At 46.1% G+C, this 25,431-nt stretch overlaps 1 long non-coding RNA gene across 2 annotated transcripts; it reads left to right on the top strand.

Moving 5' to 3' along the window:
* Positions 1–1,110: 1,110 nt before the first annotated feature.
* LOC137312166 (uncharacterized) lies at positions 1,111–24,898 on the top strand. 2 transcript variants are annotated; one of them, XR_010960648.1, is made up of 4 exons: positions 1,111–1,356; positions 3,414–3,604; positions 23,861–23,956; positions 24,802–24,898. It is a non-coding gene; the product is annotated as an uncharacterized lncRNA (long non-coding RNA). The 2 variants fall into 2 exon arrangements; XR_010960649.1 differs by lacking the exons at positions 1,111–1,356; positions 3,414–3,604 and adding an exon at positions 13,896–13,983.
* The last annotated feature ends 533 nt before the right edge of the window (positions 24,899–25,431 follow it).

The raw sequence follows: 25,431 nt of genomic DNA, 5'->3' as shown, positions 1-25,431 counted from the left end.
GGATTACTAGTCCAGTAACATAACCACTGTACGCTTGTTTTTATATTTAATATTTCTGTTGCAAGGTCCCTATATGACCATTTAAAAATAATTTAAGGAGTCTGTCTCAACACCACTTTCTGAACGAGAACTCTACATTGTCCCCTCCCTTTCTGTAAAGGTTTTTTTGTTTGGAACAATAAACATATATCATTTGACATGTCACATTTCACCCTCTGGGTTATAGAACCATAGAAATTTACAGCCCAGGAGGCCATTCGGACCATCGTGCCTGTGCTGGCCGAAAACAGAGCTATCCAGCCTAATCCCACTTTTGGTCTTGGTCCGCAGCCTTGTACGTTATGGCACCTCAAGTGAATATCCAAATAATTTTTAAAAGCGTTGAGGGTTTCTGCCTCTACCACCCGTTCAAGCAGTGAGTTCTAAACTGCCCACCACCTTCTGGGTGAAAAAATTCTCCTTAACTCCCCACCACCCTGCCAAATCCTTGTACCAATTACTTTAAATGTATTAAATATAAGACCCCTCTGCTAAGGGAAATAGCTCCTCCCTATCCACTTTACCTAGACCCCTCATAATTTAAACACCTCAATTAAATCCCCCCCTCAGCCTCCTCTGTTTCAATGAAAAGAACTCCAGCCGATCCAATCCTTCCTCAAAGCTAAAAGTCTCCACTCCTGGACCATCCTTGTAAATCTCCTCTGGACCCTCTCTGGTCCAATCCCATCTTTCCTGTAATGGGGTGACCTGAACTGGACACGGGTTAAATTTATTAGTCCGCCTGTTCCCACAGGTCCCAGTCGAGTTTCTTCATTCCTTTCCTTGGTTCAATCCGTCATTCACCGATTGGGTTTATGACCGGTCACCACCTCCTGTGATTTCCCCAATTGGCTGCCCCTCTTCTCAGAGATTCTCTCGCTCCACAGACCACCTGCACTCTGTCGGTTCCACCAATCCGGGAAGCTTCACCTGTGATTGGATGAACTCGGTGACCCGGGGCCGTCATGGCGGCCGAATCTTCCACAATGCAGAGCGGCAGAGAAAAGGCCCCATCTGTGAGACAGGCCGCGCTGCACTCTGGGAGAATGTTCGCACATGCGCAAATCACCCGCCGGGTGCGGAGGGGCCGTTGCTGGGGGTGACGGGCGAGGCCTGTGAGCCGCCGCGGCCCTGGGCGGAGAATGGCGACACCCGCCGCCTCCAGTCTCACCGCCGCCTCCAGTCTCTCGAGTTCGAGGCGCCATGAAACAAAGAAGAAAAAACTTCCGCAAAAACCGTGAGGATCCGCCCCTGGGCCCTGACCTTCTGCGGCTCCGCACACGCAGCCTTCGACCGCAGGCTCCTGACAGACATCAGGTATGGGCAGAGCAGCAATCAATAATCAATCACTCAACAAATCACAGCAATCAATCAATAACACCCAACTAATCAATAATCAATCACTCAACAAATCACAGCAATCAATCAATAACACCCAACTAATCAATAACTCAACAAATCACAGCAATCAATCAATAACACCCAACTAATCAATAATCAATCACTAAACAAATCACAGCAATCAATCAATAACACCCAACTAATCAATAATCAATCACTAAACAAATCACAGCAATCAATCAATAACACCCAACTAATCAATAATCAATCAATAAACAAATCACAGCAATCAATCAATAACACCCAACTAATCAATAATCAATCACTAAACAAATCACAGCAATCAATCAATAACACCCAACTAATCAATAATCAATCAATAAACAAATCACAGCAATCAATCAATAACACCCAACTAATCAATAATCAATCAATAAACAAATCACAGCAATCAATCAATAACACCCAACTAATCAATAATCAATCGCTAAACAAATCACAGCAATCAATCAATAACACCCAACTAATCAATAATCAATCACTAAACAAATCACAGCAATCAATCAATAACACCCAACTAATCAATAATCAATCACTAAACAAATCACAGCAATCAATCAATAACACCCAACTAATCAATAATCAATCACTCAACAAATCACAGCAATCAATCAATAACACCCAACTAATCAATAATCAATCGCTAAACAAATCACAGCAATCAATCAATAACACCCAACTAATTCACAAGGGTGATACCAGAACTGAGAGGACAGAGTTATCAGGAAAGATTGAACAGGCCGGGGCTCTTTTCTCCAGAAAGGAGAAGGCTGAGGGGTGACCTGATCGAGGTCTTTCAGATAATGAAAGGGTTTGATCGGGGAGATGTAGAGAAAATGTTTCCGCTTGTGGGGGAGACCAAAACAAGGGGTCATCAATATAAGATAGTCATTAATAAATGCAATTGGGAATTCAGGAGAAACCTCTTTACCCAAAGAATTGTCAGAATGTGGAACTTGCTGCCACAAGGAGAAGTTGAGGCAAATAACATAGATGCATTTAAAGAGCAGCTAAAGAAACACATGAGGGAGAAAGGAATAGCAGGTTAAGCTGATAGGGTTCGATGAAGAGGCTCGTGTGGAGCACAACCGCCGTCATAGACCAGTTGGGCCGAATGGCCTGTTTCTGTGCTGTACATTCTATGTAATTCTATGTAAATTAACGGCACACATGCACAGTGTGACCGTCACGCAAACATGGCCGTCACGCGGTGGATGACGCCACAATCCTTTCTGTGGCATCATGGGTCCCGTGATTGGCGGATTCTCACCTGGATTCAGGGTCAGAGGTTACAGACCGTCTCCATCCTCCACTCAGCGCAAAAGAGCCCACCCTATGAACCCTGACTCGGCCCTGACCCCGGAGATCGGCCCGAGGCCTCTTAAAGGGCCCTGCAGTGGCCTAGATTTGAGAGATGGGAAATGTGATTAGAGGGAAGGGCGGCCCCGGATAGGGGGAGGGAGGATCTTGCATTTCTCCAGCGCCTTTCACATCCTCGTGTCCCAAATCTTCACAGCCAATCGGGGGCTTTGGAAATAATGTCACTGTTGTAAAGTAGGCAACTATTTCTTGCACAACAAGATCCCACAAACAACAATGTGATAATGACCGGATAATCTGTTTTAGTGATGTTGGTTGAGGGATAAATATTGGCCAGGACACGGGAGAATTCCCCTGCATTTCTTCCAAATAGTGTCATGGGATCTTTTACAGCCACCTGAGGGGGCAAATGGGGCCTCGGTTTAATGTTACATCTGAAAAACGGCATCTCTGACAGTGCAGCACTCCCTCAGTACTGCACTGGAGTGTGAACCTAGATTTTGTGCTCAGGTCTCTGGAGGGGGGCTTTAACCCACAAGCTTTATGATTCTAGAGGTGAGAGAGTGCGACAAATGAGCCAAGGCCGACACCGAGTACTTCAGAAGGGTCGTTAATTCTTCCGTCCCATAACACGATGTGACTTTCTTCCACAGGAGAATTCGTGCCTGAACTTCCAGGAGTTTTGAGGAAAACCGCGCTGGATTTGAACAATCTGCTGGAAAATACTTGAGGCCGACTGGAAACCTCTTTGGATGTTCACACAGCCGGGAGGCACCAAGACAATTCGATGAGACTGTGAAGGATGTCAAGTGAAATCAGGGACATGGTGAGCAACGGTGTGAAGGTAACTGGGGGATCCCCGGGGTAATGCCCAGTCTGTTCAGGTGGGCTGTTTGAAAGGAAATGGAACAGTGCGGGGAGAAAGTTGTCTGGGGACCGGAAACAGGGTCCAAGTTAATGGGAGTTGCTGAGATTGGAGAAGGGTTGGAAGTGGTTACCCCAGGGGTCAGTGCTGGGCCCACTTTTATTCTCCGTATTTATGGACTCTTTGGAATTACATAGAATTTACAGCACGGAAACAGGCCATTCGGCTCAACTGGTCTGTGCTGGTGTTTATGCTCCACACGTGCCTCCTCACACCTCTCTTCATCTGTCCCTATCTGGATATCCTTCTATTCCTTTCTCCCTCATGTACTTACTGAGCTTCCCCTTAAATGCATCTATGCTATTTGCCTCAACTCTCTGTGTTAGCAAGTTCCACGTTCTAACCACTCTCTGGGTAAATAATTTCCTTTTGAATTCCTTACTGGATTTATTAGTGACTATTTTATTTTCATGGCCCCGAGTTCTGGTCTCCCCCACAAGTGGAAACTTCTTCTCCACCTCCACCCTATCAAACCCTTTCATAATCTTAAAAACCTCTATCAAGTGCCCCCCGACCCCCCAGCCTTCTCCTTTGTAGAGAAAAGAGCCCCAGTCTGTTCACTTTTTCCTGATAGGTGTAACCTCTCATTTCTGGTGGTATCCTAGTAAATCTTTTTTGCACCTTCTCCGGTGCCTCTGTATCATTTTTATATGAACCCAAGTGCCTTGTTTGCTTTTTTAATGCCTTATTAACCTGCTTTGCTACTTTTAATTATTTGTGTCCCTGTACCCCTAAATTCATTTGCTCCTCTACCCCATTTAGACTCTTATTATCCAAGCAGTATGCGGCCTCCTTATTCTTCTGACCAAAATGTACCACCTCACACTTATCTACATTGAAATTCATTTGCCAATTACACGTCCATTTTGCAAATTTATTAATGGTTTCCTGTATTTTGTCGCAGTCCTCTTCAGTATTAACTGTACCTACCAATTGGGTGTCATCAGCAAATTTTGAAATTGTACTCCCGATTCCTGAGTCCAAATCATTTATGCAAATGGTGAATAACAGTGTTCCCAGCACCGATCCCTGTGGAACACCACTTCACACCTTTTGCCAATCTGAGTAACTACCTTCAACCCCTACTGTCTGTTTTCTGTTTTGTAGCCAGCTTGCTATCCATTCTGCGACCTGTCCCCTGACTCCACAAGCTCTGACCTTGGTCATGAGTCTACTATGCGATACCTTATCGAAGGCCTTTCAAGGTTTTCTTTTACAGATATTGATTCACTTCCCTTTTAAATTCTGCTTCCCTCAGTGTTTCTGGTTGGACATTCCATTGTCCTAACAACCCTCTGCATCAAAAAGAAAACCAACCTCTCACTTCATTCTTTTGGTCTTAATTTGATGCCCTCCAGTTACCGACTCACAAACTGGTGGAAATAAATTTCCCTCATTTACTTTATCAAAATCCCCTTATAATTTTGATCCCCTCTCTCTGGTCTTATTTAAACTTCTCTGCTCTCATGAAAAGTTATGTGAAGACTCTCATCCTTGGGATCATCTTAGTGAATCTCTTCTGCCCCTCTCCATGGCTGCGACATTCTTACTAAAGTAATGCACCAAAAACTGGACACAATATTCTGACTGTGACCGAACCAATGATTTGTCCAGGTGTAGCATTAACTCTTTCCTTTTATACTCTATGCCCCTATTTATAAATCCTAGGATCCCATGGGGGTTTTTGTAAAACAGCTTTATCAACTTGTCCCCCCACTTTTAAAGATTTGTGTATCTGAATCACTAAATCTCTCTGCTCCTCTACTCCTTTTACAGTTTTACAGTATAGTGTCTATTTCCACTCCTTATTCTTCTCACCTCACATCTCTCCCCATTAAATTCTATCTCACATCTACCTGCCCAATCTGCTCACCTGTCTGCCTCATCCTGAAGTTGTTGACAATCATCTTCATGGTTAATCTCACTCCTTATCTTTGTGGCAGCTGCAAATTTTGACATTGTGCCCCCTACACCCAGGTCCAGATCATTTCTATCCACAGATATTGAGAAAAGCAATGGTGCCAACACTGACCCTGGGGATCACCACTGTTTGAACCCTTCCAGTGCAAGAAACATCTGTTAACCACAACTCTCAATTTTCTGTCCTTTACCCATCCCCTCTCTCTCCCTCTCTCTCATTTCTCCTCTCCAACTTCTCATATTTCGATGTCTTCCCCTTTCCTCTCTTTCATACACACAGACTGTTTCTCTCCCTTGTCTCCCATATCCTCTCTTTTCCTTTCTCACTCTTATATACACACACCATGGGGTCAATTTTAGGATGGCCGAGCGGGTGCATTCGTGGCGGGGGGGTTCCTAAATTTGGGGAATCCCGGAGCGGGTCCGGAGCCCGGCTCCAACCCGCCCACTTCTGGTTTCCCCAATGACGCGAATCGGTGCGTGCGCAGCCCCCGCGTGCGGGCCTCCCACCGCCAATTAAAGCTGGCGGGATGACAGTTTCGATAGTTAGGGAGGTACTTGAGGTCGTTGACACACCTCATTGGGAAGAGATTTTAGCAGGGATGTGATTTTGGACTCTCCTCAGCGTGTTTCCCATGCTGTGGGAAATACTCCCTGTTGTTGCAGACGTGTTTCAGTCAGCAGCCATTGGGAGATGCAGAGGATTCCTTGACAGTCGGGGGGAATACCTCATTCATTGCAGCAGGGCACTCTGTCACCTCAGACAAAGTTTTGTCTGCCACACCGTTGTCTCCACACTCAAAATTATTACATCATACCCTAAACTCTGCTGTCCAAACACATTTACCTACTTTGCGGACCCCCTCACACTCACAGCGTCAGGGTGGGGGTGGGGGGTTCCATAGCTGCATTCATTCACTCCATTGGAGGACGAGCAACATCACCAGCCTCGCCAGGCACGCCGTCCACCTCTGCCACATGGAGCGACACAACACAGTGCTGCGCAACAGGCACCTGCACAAAGTAGTCATGCAACTGCACAGACACCCACTGTAGGGTGACCGAATGGGTGGCATCAAGGGTGTTCATGGAGAACCTCATGAAAGGGCCTTATTGGACAAGCCAGTCAGGAATGGCCAAGATGTAGCAGTAGTGATGACAATATAATATGTAATGTGAGTTGATCAGAAATCAAATGTAAGTAAAAACCATGACAAACCTCCAAACATCCTTGTGCATCCCCTTCATGCTCACGACACGTTTGCCTTATGCTTCCAACTAAACATACGTGATACATGCCCTGTAGCTGCAGCACAGGTAGTGGCAGGTGGGGCAAGACTGACCGTGAAAGAGATGCATGAGAGGGTGAGTATGAGACAGAGCCATGAGATTGTTTATGGATTGGGTTGAGTGGTAGTGGTGAGATAAATACTGAGGAAGTGAGGAAATGCATGTAAGATGAGGATGAGGGTTCAGTGGGTGTGAGGAGTGATGAGTGATGTGATTGAGAAGTGTTGGCAGTACAGAAGGAGATGTGGGGTGGGGGCGGTGATGTGCAGACGGAGTGTAGGGGAATGAGTAAGAGTACTCACTTCGGCTGACCTGGTTAGGTCATTGCAGCGCCTCCTGCACTGTGTGCAGGTGGGCGATATGTTGGTGGTGCTGGTCACCTCCTTTGCTACCTTGAGCCAGGCCTTCATGGTGGCAGAGGCAGGCCACTTCCTCCCGTCCGCCGGGTGGAAGATCTCCCTCCTCCTCCTCCCCCTCACCCCATCCAGTAAGATCTGGAGTGAGGCATCATTAAACCTGGGAGCAGCCTTCCCCCGGGCCTATTTTCTGCAGCATCAGTCAGTGGAGGATTGCCCCTTTTAAATCGGGCTCCTCCAGCTGACAGCCTATGATGCGGGTCCGCAGTCCGCCCACTGTGCAGCTTTCCAGCAGAAACCCGGAAGCCAAGGTAAGTTGCTTCAATTTATTTACGACCGCGTGCCAAACCCACATATTTCACTGGGCGGGTTACCCACGCGCCCAGTCAACCCCCCACTGCCAACCCTCCTCCCTCCTAATAGCGGGCCCCATATCTCCCTCCCTCTCTACCTCTCAGACTCTCCCTCATCCACATCCAGACTCTGAGAGTCTGTCTCAAAGACTCACTCCCTCACACACAGACTCTCTGAGACTCACTCCCTCATACACAGACTCTCTGAGACTCACTATCTCACACTGTTGTACTCAGGTCCTCGGTCTCCTCCTTCATACACAGATTCTCTCTCCCATCTCTTGCACAGACACCTTGGGGGTTGATTTTAAACCCCAAGAATCGGCCGGTTGGGGAATGGTGGGAGTTGAAAATAGTTGTTTTTTTGGGTCGCAACCGCAAAATTTTCGGACTTTGCATCCCCAATGGGAAGCCTGTACTTTTACACGCCGACGCTAAACCCAGAAATAAAGCCGAGTTGCGGTCATGACCCAAAAATCTACTTTCAACTCCCACCCGCCCACAACCCACCCGTTCTTGGGGTTTACAATCACCTCTTTCATGCACCCTGACTTGTTCTCTCCTTCGCTCTGACACACAAGCTCTCTGTCCCTTCTTTCACTCATACACTCTCTCCCCTTCTCTCTCAGATTCTGCCTCCTCTTTTCTCTCTCCACCAATTCCATTACACACACAGACTCTCTCTCCACCAATTCCATTATACACACAGACTCTCTCTCTCTCCACCAATTCCATTATACACACAGACTCTCTCTCTCTCCACCAATTCCATTATACACACAGACTCTCTCTCTCTCCACCAATTCCATTATACACACAGACTCTCTCTCTCTCTCTCCACCAATTCCATTATACACACAGACTCTCTCTCCACCAATTCCATTATACACACAGACTCTCTCTCTCTCTCTCTCCACCAATTCTATTATACACACAGACTCTCTCTCTCTCTCTCTCTCTCTCCACCAATTCCATTATGCACACAGACTCTCTCTCTCTCTCTCCACCAATTCCATTATACACACAGACTCTCTCTCTCTCTCCACCAATTCCATTATACACACAGACTCTCTCTCTCTCCACCAATTCCATTATACACACAGACTCTCTCTCTCTCCCCACCAATTCCATTATACACACAGACTCTCTCTCCATCTTTTCTGTTATCTGTGCCCATCTCTCCCGCAACCCCAGGACCCGATGGTTTCCATCCCAGTGTCGGTGAGGAAATTGTTGATGCTTCAAGATCTTCCAAAACTCTCTTGATTCAGGAATTGTTCCCTTGGATTGGAAAATTGCCAATATAACGCCATTGTTTAAGGGTAGGGGAAATAAACTAGGAAGTTACAGACCTATTAGTCTAACGTCAGTAGTGGGGAAGTTACTAGAATCTGTTGTTAGGGACAGAGTGACTCAGCATTTGAACAAATATGAGCTGATCAGAGAGTACCAGCATGGATTTGTAAAGGGTAAGTCATGTTTAATGAACCGAGTTGAGTTTTTTGAAGAGGTAACAAAAGTGGCAGATAAAGGAGTCTCTATTGATACTGAAATGGACTTCCAGAAGGCATTCGACAAGGTTCCACATAAGAGAAAGTTAACTAAAGTCAGAGCGCGTGGAATTGGTGGCAACTCATTGGCTTGGATAGGGAATTGGTCAGGAGGTAGGAGACAGAGTAGGGATAATGGGTATGTGCTCAAATTGTCAAGATGTGTCTCGTGGTGTCACCCAGGGATCTGTACTGGGGCCTCCGCTTTTCCCTGTATTTACAAATGACTTGGATGAAGGAATAGAGAGCCGTATATCTAAGTTTGCTGATGACACTAAGTTAGGTCGCACTAAATAGTGCAGATGGGAACAGAAAGTTGCAAAAGGACATTGATAGATTAAGCGAGTGGGCAAAACGGTGGCAGATGGAGTTCAACGTAGGAAAGTACAGGCTCATCAACTTTGACCCTAAGAAAGATAGATCAGAGTATTATCTAAATGGTGAGAAGCTAGGAACTGTGGATGGGCAGAGAGATATAGGGATCCAAGTGCGAAAATCAATAAAATTTAGTGGACAGGTATTAAAAATAATTTAAATGTTTGCCTTTATCTCAAGAGGGCTGGAATGCAAAGGGTTGGAAGTTATGTTATAGCTGTCGAGTGCTATGGTTAGACCCCATCTGGAGGACTGCATTCAGCTCTGGGCAGCGCACCTCGAGAAGGATGTATTGACCTTGGAGGGGGTGCAGCACAGATTCAGAATGATACCGGGTCTAAAAGGGTTAATATTGAGGACAGGTTATATGGATTAGGCCTGTATTCCCTTGAGTACAGAAGATTAAGGGGTGATCTAATTGAGGTGCTCACGATGATCAAAGGAGTTGATAGGGTAGATAGAGAGAAAGTATTTCCTCTGGTCGGGGGCGGGGCAGACGGGGAGTCCAGAACAAGGGGGCATAACCTTAAAATTAGAGGTAGGCCGTACAGGGCTGATGTCAGAAATGACTTCTTCACATCAAGGGCGGTGGAAATCTGGAACACTCTCCACCAAAAAGATGTTGAGATTGATAGATTTTTGTTCGGCAAAGGTATTAAAGGTTAGGGAACTAAGGCTGGTTGATGGAGTTAAGATACAGATCAGCTATGATCGAATTGAAAGGCTTGAGGGGCTGAATGGCCTACTCCTGTTACTATGTTCCATGTTTGAATCCCTCCAATCAGGTTTCCACTCCTGCCACAGCACTGAAACAGCCCTCAGCAAAGTCACAAATGACATCCTCTGTGACTGTGACCGTGGTGAACTATCCCTCTTCATCCTGCTCGACCTGTCTGCAGCCTATGACACAGTTGGCCACACCATCCTCCTCCAATGCCTCTCTTCCGTTGTCCAGCTGGGTGGGACTGCCATCGTCTGGTTCCATCCCTATCTATCCAGTCATAGCCAGGGAATCGCCTGCAATGGCTTCTCTTCCCGTTCTTGAACTGTTACCTCTGGAGTCCCCCAAGGATCTATCCTTGGCCCCCTCCTGTTTCTCATCTTCATGCTGCCCATCGGTGACATCAACTGAAAACACAGTGTCCGATTCCCCATGTAGAACTGACGATGCCCAGCTCTTTCTCATTGAATCACAGAATCATACATTGGTTACAGCACAGAAGGAGGCTATTTGGCCTATCGAGCTCGTGCTGACTCTTTGTAAGAGCAATCCAGTTAGTCCCATTCTCCTGCTCTTTCCCCGCAGCCCTGCAAATTTTTCCCTACAAGTATTTATCGAATTCCTTTTTGAAAGCCACGATTGAAAGGGCTTCCAACACCCTTCCAGGCAGCGCATTCCAGGTCATAGCTGCTTAAGAAAGTTTTTCCTCATGTCGCCTTTGGTTCTTTTGCCAATCACCTTAAATCTGTGTCCTCTCTTCTGGACCCTTCCGCCATTGGGAATTGTTTCTCTTTATTTACTTTGTCTAAACCCTTCATGATTTTGAACACTTCTATCAAATCTCCTCTCCACCTTCTTTGTTCCAAGGAGAGCAAACCCAGCTTCTCCAGTCTATTGATGTAACTAAAGCCCCTCATCCCTGGAACCATTCAAGTAAATCTTCTCTGCACCCTCTCTAAGGCCTTTACAGCCTTCCTAAAGTTCAGTGGACAAAATGGGCTCGATTTTCGCACCCGTGATCGGGTGCATTCGTGGCGGGGGGAGGGCTGCGGAAATCGGGGATTCCCGGGGCGGGTCTGGAGCCCGGCTCCAACCCACTTCCGGGTTCCCCAGTGACGCGCTGACATGCCCACGCAGCCCCCGCATGTGGGACTCCCGCCGGCAATTAAAGCCGGCGGGGTGCCATTTAAAGTACTTAAACAGGTACTTCAGGTCATTTACAGACCTGATTGACCTGATATTTTAGGAGGGGTGGGATTTTGAAATTAACTGAGACTGTTTCCCGTACTGGGGGAAACACTCCCAGTTCAAATGGACGTGTTGCAGCCATCAGCCTGTGGCAGCTGCAAAGGTCCATTTGACAGGTGAGGGGGGAGACCCTCACTCATTGTAGGAGGCCACTCTGTCACTTTGGACAAAGTTTGGCCTCCACCACCCTCCTCCTAACAATAAAATTCACCAACTTGCACACTTACCCCGGTGTCCAGACACATTTACCGACCTTGCGGACCCCCTCAAATGTACATCTTCCAGCTGTGGGGCCGCCGTAGCTGCAGTCATGACCTCCTCGGAGGGCAAACAGCATCACCAGCCACGCCATCCACCTCTGACACGTGGAGCTCCACAACACAGTGCTGTGACACATCCACTTGCACAGCAGGAGGGAGGGCAACCGCAGAGAGAGATGCGTCACAGAGAGCACTACCCTTGCCACGGGGTCCACAGCCTGAGGCTCAGCTTCCTGGACCTCTCTGAGCAGCAGTGCACACGGAGGCTCAGAGTCACTCGACATCTGCAGCCTCCTTCATGCCGAGCTGCTCCTGGCTGGCCCGAGCACCATCTTCTTACCTGTCGCTGTCAAAGTCACCACTGCCCTCAACAACTTCTCCTCCGCATCTTTCCAGGGTGCCACCGGGGACATCGCCGACATCTCTCAGTCATCTGCACAAAAGAGCCCTGCAAATACACCTACACCCACTCTGCAGTGACACAATGGGTGGCATCAGTTGTGGGTCTTAGTGATCCTCAGGAAAGGGCATTATTGCACAAACCAGACAAGATTCGCAAAGACGTGGCAGTAATGGTGACAATATAATATAATATGTTATGTGAGTTGATCAGAAATTAAATATCGGTAAACACCATGACAAACCCTCAAACACCCTTGTGCATCCCCTTCATGCTCACGACACGTTTGCCTTACGCTTCCTACTGCACATATGTGATGCATGCCCTGTGGCTGCAGCACAGATCGTGGCAGGTTGAGTGAAGCTGACCGTGAAAGAGATGCACGAGAGAGTGAGTATGAGATAGAGCCATGATATTGTATGAGGATTGGGTTGAGTGGTAGTGGCGGGATGAGTACTGGGAGGTGAGTAAGTGCAGGTAAGATGAGGATGAGGTTTGAGTGGGTGTGAGGGGTGATGTGACAGAGTAGTGTTGGCTGTGCAGAAGGAGATGTGGGGTGGGGGCGGTGATGTGGCAGACAGAGGGGAGGGGAATGAGTAAGTGTACTCACTTCGGCCGGCCTACTGAGGTCATTGGAGCGCCTCCTGCACTGTATGCAGGTGTGCGATATGTTGGTGGTGCTGGTGACCTCCTCTGCCACCTCGAGCCAGGCCTTCTTGGTGGCAGAGGCAGGCTGCTTCCTCCTGCCCGCCAGGGGGAAGATCTCTGTCCTCCCCCTCCTCCTCACCCCATCCAATGATACCTGGAGTGAGGCATCATTAAACTAGGGAGCAGCCTTCCCCCTGGGCTGCTCCATGCTGTAATTTTTCCTATTTTCTGCAGCATCAGTCAGTGGAGGACTGCCCCTTTAAATAGGTCTCCTCCAGCTGGCAGACCTTACTGCGCATGCGCAGTCCGCCCGCCTCGCAGCTTACCAGCGGGAAATCCGGAAGCAAAGGTCAGTGGCTCCAATTAGCCTGCGATTCCGTGCAGAGCACACTGATTTCACCGGGTGCGTTACCCACGCGCTCAGTCGACCCCCCGCTGAGAACCCGCCGCCCTCCTAATATCGAGCCCAATACTCCAGCTGTGGCCGAACCAGTGTTTCATAAAGGTTCAACTTAACTTTCTTGCTTTTGTGCTCTATGCCTCTATTTATATGTTAATGAGGAGTCCACGTTGGGCTGCACGGACGCCATGAAACCCACCACCGTGAAACCGACAACTGGTGTTCACGCAGCGGGGTGGGGACACGTTCCCCATTACTCGATTTTTAAACCCCCCCCAATCCCCAGACCCTCTTCCACCGGTCGTGGGAGGGTGGGCGGGGGGTTTAATATCGAAGCCAATAGAACTGTATATCGGGCGGGGCCTGGAACGGGCGATAAAAACCAGACCGCTGGTTTTGAGCCACCGCTCAAGTAAAATTCTCCCCCCATGATGTTTATAATGAAGTAAAATCTAATAATTATAACCGTGTTCTATTATAATTCAATGAAACAAAACTGATCTCTGCTGCAACAGATGTTCGAGACACTTGTAAAACCTCCAAAAACCCGTCACATCTTCAGCATAGGAGAGAAAAGGAGAAATAGTGAACCCCGCCTCTGACTAACGTCCCATCCTGTCTGACACTGTTCACGATCACACCGCCCCTCAACAATACAGCTTCACAGATGCTGCAGGCTGATCGGTGGAATGGAAGCTCATGGAATTGATGCAGAACTGAGGTTCTCTCAATCTTCTCTGAAGCAACAACTCCCAGCACCTTCTCCCAGCAATGCAGGTACCTGACCCACCTGTTCAGTCAATAGTAACGTAGCTTTAATGTGACCAGGCTGTTATTTTAGTTTCACTGCGGTGCTCTGCGGACAGGAATGTCCCATTTTATTTCTCACCTTTTGAACTCGTGCCAGTTTATCTCTGAGATTCTTGAGAGTTTCGGAGTGGCACCGAAGTCACAAAGGGCCACGGAGGTTCCAGGTAGGAAGCCTGTTCTGCTCAGAGTTTGCTGATCCGGGACACGGTCCTGACAGCGAAATACTAAGGATCCGAGGGCTCTCGTTTTAGGGAGGAGGGTGAGCGAGGATTGGGTCTGTGGGTTTGCCATCCAGTTACTCTGGCAGGAAACAGTGGGTGAGAGGCCCTAATGGGAGCTGCATTGGACGGGATTCCCTCAGGCTTAAATATTCAGACAACGCTCACTGACCGGCTCCCACAGGAAGAATGACCGCTCGGGCCAGCGACCAGAAACATCACCGATGTCAATAAAACAATGTTCAGATCTGATTGAGCTGAGGGTAAAGGAGGGGAGTTTTTGGTGGGGAGGAGATTTTTAGGCACATCATGGATTTTTCTATCCCCATATGTATTTGTTTATATATAGTGTGTGTCTATGGTAACTCAACCTGGCATTATATTTCGAGCAGTGCTAACTCTCAGTGAGCCAAAGCATACTGTTGTCCTCCTGTAACCTTCCATGGCCTTTGTTCATTTCGGCACTCCCAGGATCAGTAGCACTAGCCTTTGGTGACTGATGTGAACCTTATCCTGTTCAACGTTGCGTTTTGAATGTTAATTATGTGCAGAACCAGGAACCATAACTGTTGTGGTCTGCAGTGACTTCCTGATTTGACTACATGGTCATGGTTTGGAACAGAAGTTTCCTGAGCATCAGGAGAACAAAGGGAAGTTGTAACATAGTTACTGTGAAGGTTTTATTTTTTTCCTTACCAGCTGCTGATTATTTCACGACTGATTCATTAAAATTCAAATTTTGCAAATAAGAATTGATCAAAGATACTGTTACGGCCCTGGAAAGGGATGGTGTGTTTGAGGTTTCAAAGACAGAATCTATTTGGCTAGAGATAAGGAAAAACAGAGGAGTTGTCACACTGCTGGGTGTTTACTGTAGACCACCAAATAGTGGGAAGGAGATGGAGCAAATTTCAGATAGATGTTAAAGCAATAGAGTAGTGATAATGGGGGAATTCAATTATCCTATCATAGGCTGGGGAAAAAACAGTATAAAGGGCAAAGAGGGGAAGGAATTCCTGAAATGTGGAAAAGATAACTTTCTTGTATGTTTCCAGTGCAATGAGGAAGGAAGCTGTGCTGGATCTAGTTCTGGGGAATAAAGTGGGGCAAGTGGAGCAAGTTTCAGTGGGAGAGCATTTGGGAAACTGTCATCACAATATTATTAGGTTTAGAGTAGCTATGGAAAAGGACAAGGAAAAACGAATGGTGAAAATACTCAAGTGGAAGAGGGTGAATTTCAGTGAGTTGAAAATGGATCTGTCCCAGGTGGATTGGAAACAAAGATTGGCAGGTAAAACAGTAAATGAGCAATGGGAAATCTTCAAAGGTGAGATAGTTCGGGTACAGAATGGATGCATTTCAATGAGGGGGGAAGGAAGGGCATCCAAAACCAGAGCTCCCTGGGTGACTAAAGAAATAGAGGTTAAAAGGAAACAGAAAAGGGAGGCATATGATAAATGTCAGGTTCACAATACAGTAGAGAATGAAGTTGAATACAAAGAGAGCAGAGGAGAACTGAAAAAGGAAATAAGAGGGGCAAAGATAATATTTGAGGAAAGATTAGCGGGAAACATAAACACATAAAGAGCAAATGTATAGTCAAAGGAAAGGTGGGGCTGATTAAGGACCGAAAATTAAATTTTCTTGTGGAGTCAGAGGGAATGACTGATGTACTAAATAAATACTTTGCATCTGGATTCACCAAAGAAGAGGATGGTGCCAATGTTACAGTGAAGGAGGAGGGCTAGAAGAATTAGATCGGATAAAAATAGATAAAGACGAGGTACTTAAAAGTTTGGCAGCGCCCAAGGTAGAAAAGTCACCCGGTCCGGATGGAATGCATCCTAGGTTGCTGAAGGAAGTAAGGGTGGAAATAGCAGAGGCTCTGGCCACAATCTGTCAATCCTTCTTGGATATGGGAATGGTACCAGAAAGACTGGAGGGTTGTAAATGTTACACCCCTTTTCAAAAAAGGGGAGAGAGGTAAACCCGCTAGCTACAGGCCAGTCAGCCTCAAGTCTGTGGTGGTGAGACGTTTAGAGACAATAACCCGAGACAAAGTTAACTGTCACTTGGAAGAACATGGGTTACAGTTCCATTCGCAACCCTTCAGATAATGAAGCAGTCCGTGCCCGCATGCAGCAAGACCTGGACGACATCTAGGATTGGGCTGATAAGTGGCAAGTAACATTCGCGCCAGACAAGTGCCAGGCAATGACCATCTCCAACAAGAAAGAGTCTAACCACCTCCTCTTGACATTCAACGGCATTACCATCGCCGAATCCCCCACCATCAACATCCTGGGGGTCACCATTGACCAGAAATTTAACTGGACCAGCCACATAAATACTGTGGTTACAAGAGCAGGTCAGAGGCTGGGTATTCTGAGGCGAGTGACTCATTTCCTGACTCCCCAAAACCTTTCCACCATCTGCAAGGCACAGGTCAGGGGTGTGATGGAATACTCTCCACTTGCCTGGATAAGTGCAGCTCCAACAACACTCAAGAAGCTCGACACCATCCAGGACAAAGCACCCAGCTTTATTGGCACCCCATCCACCACCCTAAACATTCACTCCCTTCACCACCGGTGCACCTTGGCTGCAGTGTGTACCATCCACAGAATGCACTGCAGCAACTCGCCAAGGCTTCTTCGACAGCACCTCCCAAACCCGCGACCCCTACTACCGAGAAGGACAAGGGCAGCAGGCACATGGGAACAACACCACCTGCACGTTCCCTTCCAAGTCACACACCATCTCGACTTGGAAATATATCGCCGTTCCTTCATCGTCGCTGTGTCAAAATCCTGGAACTCGCTACCTAACAGCACTGTGGGAGAACCTTCACCACACGGACTACAGCGGTTCAAGAAGGCGGCTCACCACCACCTTCTCAAGGGCAATTAGGGATGGGTAATAAATGCCAGCCTTGCCAGCGACGCCCACATCCCATGAACGTGTTAAAGGAAAATTGTGCCTGACTAACTTCATTGAATTCTTTGAGGAAATAACAGATAGTTGATGAAGGTTGTGCAGTTGATGAGGTGTATATGAACTTTGAAAAGGCATTTGATAAAGTGCCACATAATAGACTTGTTAGCAAAATTCAAGCCCGTGGGATTAAAGGGGCACTGGCAGTATGGATACAAAATTGGCCGAGGGACAGAAGCAAAGAGCAATAGTGAACAATGTTTTTCAAACTGGAGGGCAGTCTGTGTTGTTCTACCTCGGCGGTCAGTATTAGGACCACTGCTCTTTTTGATATACATAGAATCATAGAATGGTTACAGCATGGAAGGAGGCCATTTGGCCCGTCGAGTCCATGCTGGCTCTATGCAAGAGCAATCCAGCCAGTCCCACTCCCCTGCCCTATCACCGTAGCCTCCTCAGGCAGTGAATTCCAGATCATAACCACTCACTGTGTAAAAAGTTTTTTCTCGTGGTTCTCTTGCCATTAATTACCTGGACGGGTATAGGGGGCATAATTTCAAAGTTTGCGGATGACACAAAACTTGGAAATGTAGTAAACAGTGAGGAGGATAGTAAGAGACTCAGGAGGACATAGACTGACTGGTGTAAGAGGCAGACACAAGGCATATGAATTTGAACTCACAGTAGTGTGAAGTGATGTATTTTGGACGGAAAAAGGAGAGGGAGCAGAAAGTAAATTTTAAAGGGGTTGCAGGAACAGAGAGACCTGGGGGTTCACATACACAAATCTTTGAAGATGGCAGGACAAGTCGACTAGGCTTTAACAAAGCATTCAAAATCCTTTGGTTTATTAATAGAGGCATAAGGTACAAAAGCAAGGGCGTTCTGGTAAACCTTTGTAAATCACTGGTTAGACCTCAGCTCGAGTATTGTGTCCAACTCTGGGCGCCACATTTCAGAAAGGATGTCACAGCCTTGGTGAGAGTGCAGAGAAGATTTACCTGAGTGTTTACAGGGATGATGGAATTCAGTTATGTAAAGAGACTGGAGAAGCTGGGATTGTTCTCCTGAGAACACAGAAGGTTAAGGTGAGATTTAATAGTGGTGTTCAAAATTATGAGGGGTTTTGATAGGGTGGATAAGGAGAAACGGTTTCCATTGGCAGAAGGGTCGGTAACCAGAGGACACTGAAGATCATTGGCAAAAAAAATGCCAGGGGGGAATAAGGAGACATTTTTTTAAATCAGCGAGATGTTATGATCTGGAATGCACTGCCTGAAAGGGTGGTGGAAGCAGATTCATAGAGTCATAGAGTCATACAGCACGGATAGAGGCCCTTCGGCCCATCGTGTCCGCGCCGGCCATCAGCCCTGTCTACTCTAATCCCATATTCCAGCATTTGGTCCGTAGCCTTGTATGCTATGGCATTCAATAGAATCGTTCAAAAGGAAATTGGATATATATTTAAAAGGGAAAAAATGCAGGGCTACAGGGAAAGAGCAGGAGAGTAGGACTAATTGGTAGCTCTTTCAGAGAACTGGCACAGGCACAAAGGGGCAAATGGCCGGCTTCTGTGCTGTACCATACTATGATTCTAAGAACAATAATGTTGCTACCCGCTTATCATCCAGTAAATGTACTGTCTGACGTGATACTGAAAAGTACAGGTTACAGGGTGAACCGCACAGGATAGAAAGGGAACGAAACAAATAATCAGGTGCCATAGACAGATGAAAAGGTTTACTAGATAGGGGAGAATGTGAACTGGACACAAGAGAAGCTCAACTGACAGGTGAGGAAGAAAAGGGAGTAGATGAAGTAAACAGATGAGAAGGCAAACTAGACAGGTGACACGGTGACCCAGACAAGTGACACAGTGACCCAGACGGGTAAGACAATGAACAAGACAATTGAGAGATTAAATATTCAGGTGAGACGGTGACCTGGACAGGTAACATGGTGACCCAGGCAGGTGAGACGTTAACGATTTAGGTGAGACGATGAACCAGACAAGTGAAAGATGATTGATTCAGGTGTGACGGTGAACGAGGCAGAGGATAGATTAATGATTCAGATGATAAGGTGACCTAGATAGGTGAGAAGATGAAAGAGACCAGATAAACGTTAAACTAAACTAACCAGGTGCGAAGATGAACTAAACATTTGATTTTGAGACCCACACATATGAGAAGGTGAATCATACACATGAGAAGAAAAACTTGGCTGATGAGAAAGTGAGCTAGAAAAGTGGGAAAGTGAACCAGACACAATAAATGTTGAACCAGATCAACTAAGAAGATGAACTTTGACTGGTGACTAGGTGAATTACACAGCTGAGACGGTGAACTAGACAGTGCAGCAGGTGAACACGATGTTGATTGTAACATGCTCTTTCGGAGTGTTGCTTGGTGGATCGCACGTCTCCAACTCTCTTGGTCCTCAGCTCTCATCATGGCGGAGATGAGCCCTATATTCTGGGATCTAAGGTCAGCTGTAACGGTCAGAGAGCCAGGTGCTTCTGAGACTTTGAGGGGACATTTCCAGGTCTTCAGACGACAGGCTGTGAGTACCCTGGAGCTGCCGTGTGCCGTCAAGCCTGGCCACATGCCCAAATTGTGAATAACGTCCTATAGCACTTGGGGAAGGTTGGGCGATCGTCATTCAGACCTGACTATTTGTGACACAGCCACACCACCGAATATGGTGGATGCAGCAGTGACGCCAATGGTCCACTGCATCAATGTTTGCCTGGTGTGCTTGCGAGACAGTTCAAGTCTCTGATGTATACAGGAGAATTGGAATGATGCAAGTTTTATACAGGCCAAGCTTTGTTGGAAGCGGAAGATCTGATGACCATATCTTCTTGTTCATGTCCATCACCTGGCGCATCAGAGCAATTCTGCATCGCATTTCTGGGGTGATTGAACATGACTCGTGGGAATTGCTTCACCCAATCCACAGTCTTAGCTGAAATCTCTAGATTAGGTCAATGCTGGAGAAAGTGGCTGAGTGACTGGATGTGTGTCTACCGGTTAATTTGTAAACCCAAGGGGCCAGTTAGAAAGTCAACACCATGAGTGAGAAGTTGAACAAGACAAGAGAAAGTGAACTAGCCAGGTAAGAAGGTGAACTAGACAAGAGAAAAGATTGAATAGGCTGGTGAAATGATGAACTGAGCAGGTGAGAAGGTGAATTAACAGGTGAGTATGTGAACTGTTCAGGTGAGTAGATAAACCGGACAGTAAAAAGGTGAATTAGCAGGTGAGAAGGTGTAGAAGACGAGTGCGATGGTGAACAGGGCAGTTGATAAGATAAACGGGAGCCCAGTGGTTATGGTTCTGAGCTAGAAACCTAGAGACCAGGAACTGAAATCTCACCAGGACTAACTGTTTAAATTTAATTCAATCAATCTGGGAATTTGTGTAATAGGCCCAGAACAAATAGCTAGGAAAGTTTCGAGATTGTCGTTAAAAGAAACAATCGTTTAACAGAAGGAAGCCTTTACAGGTGAGATGTTGAACTACACAAGTGAGAAGGTGAATTTGAGAGTCCGGAATCTGAACTGAACAGGTGATTAGGTGAATTTGATAGGTGGGCAGGAGAACAAGACAAGTGAGGAGGTGAGTTACTCAGGCAATTGCGAATGTGAGATACACAGATGAGAAGATAGGAGTACACAAGAGAAAAGGTATGTGGGAAGGTGACATGGACAAGTGAGAAGGTGAACTGGATAGATGAGAAGGTGAGGCATAAATGTTCAGAAGGTGAACTAGACAAGAGAGAATATGGACTTCACAGGGGAGAGGGCACACTGGACAGGGGAGAGGGTGCACTGGACATCTCTGAAGGGCAACTAATACATGAGAGAAGGTGAGCTGGACATAAGTTGAACTGGGAAAGTGACAATGTTCCTTGGCGTGTGAAAAGTAGAACTAGATAAATGAGGTTGTGTAGTACGCAGATGTGAAGATAAGCCAGATGAGTGAGGATGTGATGTGCACAGCTGGGAAGATGAACCAGACAAGGGAGAGAGAGCGTGAACTTGGCTGTTGAGAAATTGCAATAGAAAGGTAATGGGTCAGAATTTACTGTCGGAATAATGGTGAGGTTAATGACACTCACTGTTATTTATGCGCAAATCCTGGTGAGGGGCAGATGCTTGGATCAGAATCATAGAATGATACAGCACAGAAGGAGGCCATTCGGCCCATCATGCCTTTGCCGACTCTTTGAAAGAGTTGTCCAATTGGTCCCTCTCCCCTGCTCTTTCTCTGTAGCACTGCAAAATTTTCCCCTTCAAGTATTTATTCAATTTCCTTTTGAAAGTTACCATTGAAATTACTTCCACCTCCCTTTCAGGCAGTGCATTCCAGATCAGAAAAACTCGCTGCGTAAAAACATTTTTCCTCATCTCACCTCTGGCTCTTTTGCCAATTACTTTAAATCTGCGTACTCTGGTTACCGACCCTTTAACCACTGGACACCGTTCCTCCTTCTTTACTCTATCAAAAGACCTCATGATTTTGAACACCTCTATCAAATCTCCCCTTAACCTTGCCCGCTCTAAGGAGAACAACTCCAACTTCTCTTGGCAAACTCTTCCCTAACATATGGGGTGGCAGGGGATTAAAGAGTCCGCATCAGTGGATATTCCTTAGAATATTATTTTAGGAACTGTACCGAAAACAAATTGCTGATCCGACTGGAGAGCGGCCCTCGAGTGTTAAACGCAAAAATCCGGAAGTTGCTGTCCGAGATGCAGCACGAAACAGCATCTCGCTGTCTGACTGGCAGTTACATGGAACAGCGTGAAGTTCCTGTATTTGTGTGGGTGAGAGGAACTAAACTCGCCACAGAAAGTTAGGGCTTGTCCATTTCAGTCTAAGTACCGATTTTAATGGCGTGATAAGTCTTAATTACTGCCAATCTACCTCTCTGGCACTGAAAATTAACTTTTACCAGTGTGGAGTCTCATTCCTTCAGATTTTAATTGTTGGCGATGTCTTTAAAAATTAAATTATATTTTTGTTTTACTTTTTTCTTTCTGTTTTTTTTCTCTCTCATTTCAATCTTTCATTTCCCTCTCTGTAACTGATTTGACATTGAATTCACTATTCTAAATGACATTTCCTGGTTCAGACTCTGCACTGTTCATTAAGGATGCTTCAATCTGATCGACTCAGGAGATACACAATTGCTTGTCCTGTTCAGAGGTCCCAGATGCCCTGTAGAAGGCGCCACGCTATTTGGCTCTCTCACATCGGAACAGGAGTAGGCCATTCAGCCCCTCGTGCCTGCTCCGCCATTTGATAAGATCATGGCTGATCTGTAATCTAACTCCATATACCTGCCTTTGGCCCATATCCCTTAATACCTTTGGTTGCCAAAAAGCTATCTATCTCACATTTAAATTTAGCAATTGAGCTGGCATCAATTGCCATTTGCGTAAGAGAGTTCCAAACTTCTACCACCCTTTGTGTGTAGAAATGTTTTCTAATCTCACTCCTGAAAGATCTGGCTCTAATTTTTAGACTGTGCCCCCTACTCCTAGAATCCCCAACCAGCAGAAATAGTTTCTCTCTATCCACCCTATCTGTTCTCCTTAATGTCTTATAAACTTCGATCAGATCACCCCTTAACCTTCTAAACTCTGGAGAGTACAACCCCAATTTGTGTAACCTCTCCTCGTAACTTAACCCTTGAAGTCCTGGTATCATTCTAGTAAACCTACGCTGCACTCCCTCCAAGGCCATTATGTCCTTCCGAAGGTGCGGTGCCCAGAACTGCTCAAAGTACTCCAGGTGCGGTCTAACCAGGGTTTTGTATAGCTGCAGCATAACTTCTGCCCCCTTGTACTCTCGTCCTCTAGATATAAAGGCCAGCATTCCATTAACCTTATTGATTATTTTCTGCACCTGTTCATGACACTTCCATGATCTATGTACCTGAACCCCGAAGTCCCTTTGGACATTTCACTTACAGCAACTTGCCGTACAAAAGCTTATGGAAACTAAATGGGCACAGGCAAGTCTAACGAATGATAGACGCCGTTTGTTCGCTGGCTACAGTGAATTGTGGCCCATTACGGTGAACTGGGAAGGGGAGAATGAGACCGAGGCACATGAGGATAAGCAGAGAGGAAAGAAGGTGAACTACGCCGGGTGGGGTGGGTTAAAATCACCCCTTTTCAATTTACGCCCGAGTGGCAAGTTGACAATGTCCCTCAATATCTCGAAGTCTGGGGGTTCATTTTAAATTTCAGCGATGATGTAAAATGGGCGGGAGTATAATGGGCGGTGGATCTGATATCACCCGTTTTACACCATCGCTAAAAGTTAAAATTACCCCCTGGGATTTTCTTTCCAAACAGATCAAGCCCAGTATCCCCGGCATTCCAGAAAATCATAAACTCCTCACACCCAAATACTTCAACTGTCCTTCATCAAACTCCCTGTCTCTCAATACGGGACAAAACATTTCCTGATTACTAAATCCATGGCCTTAAAATGATAAATGCTCTCTTCCTCCTTTATACAAATAGTTTGTGATACGCATCACCAACAAATTATTTCTGATGCTAATTATTTTAGTTGCTCTTGAAAGTTTCCTTTGATTTAAATGATCAGCCCAGAGCCGTGTACGTTCCAGTGTTTGTTTCATTTTTTCATTCGTCAAACCATTTCTCATTTTAGATACCAAGAAACCTGCCTCCTGGAAAGTGCTGGCAATAGTCCTTCTGGTCATCTGTTCTGCTCTAAAAGCAGCACTTGTTTCACAAATAATAACTGGTCAGTAAAATTAATCTTATTATTTTTCTCTTCATCACTCATTCCTAATTCGTCCTGGTTCACACTGTTGGCCCAACGGGGGAGGAGGGATCATTAGAGCTGTCTCTATCCCATCAAAATAATCCCAGGAAATGTACAGCATGGGTTAGATACAGAGTAAAGCTCTCTCTACACTGCCCCATCAAACACTCCCAGGGCAGGTACAGCACGGGTTAGATACAGAGTAAAGCTCCCTCTACACTGCCCCATCAAACACTCCCAGGGCAGGTACAGCATGGGTTAGATACAGAGTAAAGCTCCCTCTACACGGTCCATCGAACAATCCCAGGGCAGGTACAGCAAAGGTTAGATACAGAGTAAAGCTCCCTCTACACTGCCCCATCAAACACTCCCAGGGCAGGTACAGCAAGGGTTAGATACAGAGTAAAGCTCCCTCTACACTGCCCCATCAAACACTCCCAGCTCAGCGACACCACACGTTCGATCCAGACGGTTTCCCTGTGAAATGCGTCCTGGACTGATACACTTCATATTTAATATGGAATAAATTTCCTCAACAATTGTCCCTAATCAGGTAGAGCACGGGTTAGATGCAGATTATCATCTTCATTACAGTGTCCCATAAAGCAGGTTAGAAGCGATGTAAGGTCTCGAGATACAGTTTTTCCCAAAAACATTTTCCAACTGTTGCTATCGTATTATTGAAGTCACTGTTATTTTACAAACAATTTCTGCCCCAATATATCACCAAGCGTGTTTTATAGTTTATCTTAGGTTACTTGTTTATCTCGCCTTAATTGTGTGTTATTCTTTTGACGTTGTAAAGAGTTCCTCATTATTTTAAGGATATTTCGCCCACAAGGAATTTGAGAAATTGAACAGCAACTTTATACATCTCCAGGAAAAAAACATGCAACTTTGGATGAGGTTTTGTGATCAGAATTGCACTCTAGGTAGGTATAATAATGATTCATATTTCAGGAATCTATTCACCCATCCACCTATTTACGTAATCACCCACTCATCCATGTCCCCACCGATTCATTCCATTATCCATACATATACACCCATGTGGTTATTTATTTGTCTTTCTGTCTGTCTGGCTGTCTATCTAATATCTATCTATGTATCTATCAATCTATGTATGTAATATATATATTATAGTGTCCTCTGCAGTCACGACCGAGAGTCCAGGAGGGTGTGTTGCCTGCCTGGTGCAAGTGTAAAGGGTATCTTGAATCAGCTGGAGAGGAGCTTGAAAGGGGAGATGTAAGATCCAGTTGTCGTGGTCCATGTTGTGACCAATGACATCGAAAAGAAAAGTGAGGAGGCCCCGCTAAGAGAATATCAGAAGTTAGGAATTAAATTAAAAAGCAGGACCCCTCAAGGATGGTTACCTTGGGATTACTACCCGAGCCACGAGCTAATTGGCATAGAGATAGACAGATCAGGAAGGTGAATGTGTGGCTGAAAGA

The sequence above is a fragment of the Heptranchias perlo genome, unplaced genomic scaffold (assembly GCF_035084215.1).
Source record: "Heptranchias perlo isolate sHepPer1 unplaced genomic scaffold, sHepPer1.hap1 HAP1_SCAFFOLD_401, whole genome shotgun sequence".
Lineage (NCBI taxonomy): Eukaryota > Metazoa > Chordata > Chondrichthyes > Hexanchiformes > Hexanchidae > Heptranchias > Heptranchias perlo.
This window is presented reverse-complemented; position numbering and strand designations above follow the sequence as displayed.